A 4726-nucleotide genomic window follows, 5' to 3' on the forward strand; every position below is an offset into this window, starting at 1 on the left:
ATTCCCGCACTTCATTTGCTGTGAAGTGGGTTCCTTGATCAAAAGCAATGCTGCGTGAGGGTGCACGGGTAGTTGAGTGGTTAGAATGCCTGCCTTTCATGTGGGAGAACCCAGATTTGATTCCCGGACCATGCACCCTCCCCCACCTAAAAAAATAAAGGGCAGGCCACAGTGGTTCAGCTGGCAGAGTTCTTGCCTGCCATGCCGGAAATCTGGGTTTGATTCCCGGTGCCTGCCCATGCAAAAGAACAAAACAAACAAACAAAAGAAAGCAATGCTGTGTGGAATACCATGATGGTGGAGAAGGCTTTCTGTGAGTCCATGGATGATCATTTTTGCAAATGCCTTGCATCCAGGGAAGGCAAACCCATATCTGGAGTATGTGTCTACTCCAGATAGAACAAATTTCTGCCCCTTCCATGATAGAAGTGACTCAATGTAATCAATCTGCCACCATTAGCAGGCTGATCACCTCAGGGAATGATGCCATATCAGGGACCGAGTGTGGGTCTCTGCTGCTTATTGATTGAACACTCAGCAATGGCTATAGCCAGGTCGGCCTTGGTGAGTTGAAGTCCATGTTGCTGAGTCCATGCATAACCTCCATCCTTACCAGCATGCCCACTTTGCTCATGAACCCATTGGGCAGTGGCAGGAATGGCTGAGAAAAGAGGATGACTTTTATCCACAGGATGGGCCATCTTATCTACTTGACCTTCCTCCACTGAAGTCACCCTCTGGTGAGCATTCTCATGGGTCACAAATAGCTTCATGTTCTTTACTCACTCAGAAAGGTCTATTCACATACCTCATCCCCAGACTTCTTTGTCACCAATTTTATAATCATGTTCCTTCCAAGTCCCTGACCATCCAGCCAAACCATTAGCAACAGCCCATGAGTCAATATACAAATGCACCCCTGGCCAGTTCTCCTTTCAAGCAAAATGAACAGCCGGGTGCACTGCTAAAATTCCTGCTCACTGGGAGGACTTGCCCTAGCCACAGTCCTTTAAGAACATCCCAGAAAGGGGGTTGTAGTGCTGCAACTGTCCACTTCAGGTAGTCCCTATATATTGTGCAGAGCCTTTTGTAAACCAAGCCCAAGTTTTCTCTTCCTCAGTCAACTGACTGAAAGGAACTCCCAAGAGGCCATAGCTCTGGCCTGAGGAAGAGAAGGTAATGTGATAGGAGTGGGGGCCACAGGCACTGGGCCGCTTCTTCATATAAATTACTACTACTTTTAGGACCTACTCAGGCCCTATCTCTTATATGCCATTTCCATTTTATGATGGAGTGCTGCTGTGCACACCCAACTTTATGGCTTGGTGAGTCAGACAACACCCAGCTCAGGTCTCATGGTAACTTGGTGGCCCATGGTAAAACATTCAGTTTCTACTAAGGCCCAGTAACAGGCTTAAAGCTGTTTCTCAAAAGGAGAGTAGTAATCTGAAGTGGATAGTAAGGCTTTGCTCCAAGATCCTAAGGATCCCTATATGCCATTGACACTTCCAACACCATTGGATCTGCTGGATCATATGGACCAAGCAGCAGAGAAGCTTGCGACAGCAGCCTAGACATGTCACAGAGTCTCCTCTTGTTCCAGTCCCCACTCAAAACCAGCAGGTTTTCTGGTCACTCAGTAAATGGGCTGAAATAACATACCCAAATGAGGAATATATTGTCTTCAAAATGCGAAGAGGCCAACTAGGTGTTGTACCTTTTTTTTGGTCATAGGAGGGGCCAAATACAACAGTTTATCCTTCACCTTAGAATGGATATCTCGACATGTCCCATACCACTGGACATCTAGAAGTTTCACTGAGATGGAAGGCCCCTGTATTTTTGTGGGATTTATCTTCCATCCCCTGACACACAAATGCCTTACCAATAAGTCTAAAGCCACTGCTATGTCTTGCCCTCTAGGTCTTATCAACATGATATTATCAATATAATGGACCAATGTGATATCTTGTGAGGTAGAAATGATCAAGGTCCCTGTGGACAAGATTGTGACATAGGACTGGAGAGTTGATATACCCCTGAGGCTGGACAGTGAAGGTATACTGCTGGCCTTGCCAGCTGAATGTAAACTGTTTCTGGTGGTCTTTACTAACAGCTATTGAGAAAAAAAATCATTTTCCAGATCAATAGCTGCATACCAGTTACCAGGTGATGTGTAGATTTGCTCAAGTAATGATACCACATCTGGAACAGCAGCTGCAATTGGAGTCACCACCTGGTTAGATTTAAGATAATTCACTGTCATCCTCCAAGACCCATCTGTTTTCTGCACAGGCCAAATAGGAGATTTGAATGGGGATGTGGTGGGAATCACCACCCCTGCATCCTTCATGTCTTTCAGAGCAGCACTAATCTCTGCAATCTCTCCAGGAATCCAATATTGCTTCTGATTCACTATTTTGCTAAGTAGGGTCAGTTCTAGTGTCTTCCACTTGGCCTTTTCTACTGTCAAAGAAGAATTTTCCTGATATGTTAATCAGTGATATGTATAATGTTAGAAAATCTCATTGAATAGCCAGTAAACCTTAAAAGGAACTAAACAAGTGTATTAAACCACTTCTGTGCCAAATCTCACATTGAGATAATTAACCTTCTCAGTTGTAAGACAGAATCCTTAGCTATGTCAATATCTATTAAACTTTGGGAAAATATATTGAAAAAGACAAATTATTTTACCTTAATAATAACAGTGCTATATTTCTGATTATAAAAGCAGTTCATGCTCATTATTACATAAAATTTGGAAAACGTGAAAAGCATTAAGTATGAAAAAAGAAGCATTTCATAATTTTAAAATCCATAGGGCATCATTGTTTTCATTTTTAAAATCTTATTTATGATTACAAATTTGAGTATATAAATGTAGCCAGAAGGATACATCCAGATGTGTGTTCTACTTTTTCATTCTAGTGTTTATTTACCCCAACCCTAAATATAGTTTAAGAACTATATTTTGAATTTCCTAATATTATTCAATCTTTTGCATGTTTCATAATTCACTTCACACCCATTTCATACAGTTGAAAAATTAGATCATTTCTATATTTTTTGCTACTACAAATGATATTTTAACAAAAATCTCTATATATAATTTTTGAGAGTATAACAGATTATTTCCCTTGATTAATTTCTCAAATGAGGAGTTAAGTCAAATGGCTTGAGTTTTTAAAGCTTTGAATGAATATTTCTCAATTATCTTTGCTTAAATTTCCAGAGATTAGCTTTTTCCACCTCAATTTTGATAGGATTGTGTCTTGTGTACCTGGTTCCCAGGCTCTTTATCATTCTATCCTTATCTGCAAGCTCATCCTCAGACCTGTTTGGGAGAAGTTCTTAAGGGTCTGTAGATCTGCTGGGACTAGTTTCTAGTTGTTCTTTTTATTTTATTTTTCATGCAATTTTATTAAGATACATTCACATATCATATAATCATCCATTGTATAAATCAACGGCTCACAGTATCATCATTTAGTTGTGCATTCATCACCATAATCAATTTTAGAACATTTTCATTACTCCAAAAACAAAAATAAAAATAAAAAAGAACACCACAAACATCCCATACCCCTTACCCCCCTCTATTATTTATTTATTTTGTTTTTATTTTATTACTCATCTGCCCATACACAGGATAAAGGTAATGTCAATGACAAGGTTTTCACAGTCACTTTTCACCTTAAAAGCTCTGTAGTTTTTCAATCATCTTCTAGAATCAAGACTATTGAATTGCAGTTCAAACATTTCAGGTGTTTCCCTCTAGCTACTCTAACACCAAAAATTGAAAAGGGGTTATATAGATAGTGCATAAGAATAACCTCTGGAATGATCTCTTAGACTCTGTTTGAAATCTCTCAGCTACTGAAACTGTATTTTATTTCATTTCTTTTCCCCCTTTTGGTCAAGAAGTGTTTCTCACTCCCATGATGTCAGGATGGCACTTGTCCCCTGGAGTCAGGTTCCACATTGCAAGGAAGATTTACACTCCTGGGAGTCATGTCCTACGTAGTGGGGAAGATAGTGAGCTCACCTGCGGAATTGGCTAATCAATACGAGATGTTCTCTGGGGGTGACTCTTAGGCGTAATTCTAAGTAGGCTTGGCTTCTCCTCTGCAGGAATAAGTATCATAAGGGCAAGCCCCAAGAGAGAGGGCTTGGCTTATTAAATTGAGAGTCCCTAATGCTTGTGAAAATAACGAGAGTTCCCGAGGTACAGAAGTTTAATATTCCCACATTTTCACCCAGTCTCTCAAGGGAATTTGAAAACACTTTTTTATTTTCTGCCCAAATTATTCTAAGATGTATTGGGGTATTACGTTAACCTGTACAAAATAGTAAGATCTCATTCCCTGTTCAAGATCCCATGTTATTATGCTGTTTGAATAAACTGACACACAAGTTAAATTAGATAGTGTAGTACAGAAAATACAAATTATGTACCAAATAAGCATCTCTTCCTTTGGTCTCACATAGTAGTTGAAGTTTTAAAGTGCAGGCAGTATCATCCTTTACCCTGTATTCTTATTTACCTTGGTCCTCACCAGATCTGCTTCATTCTTTTTTTTCTATTGCAGTTTTTTTATTAGAGAAGTTGTGAGTTTACAGAACAATCGTATAAAATACAGTATTCCCACACATCACTCCACCACCAACACCTTGCATTGGTGTGGAATACTTTTTACAATTGATGACAGCACATTTTTATAAT

Source organism: Tamandua tetradactyla, chromosome 7 (assembly GCF_023851605.1).
Source record: "Tamandua tetradactyla isolate mTamTet1 chromosome 7, mTamTet1.pri, whole genome shotgun sequence".
NCBI lineage: Eukaryota > Metazoa > Chordata > Mammalia > Pilosa > Myrmecophagidae > Tamandua > Tamandua tetradactyla.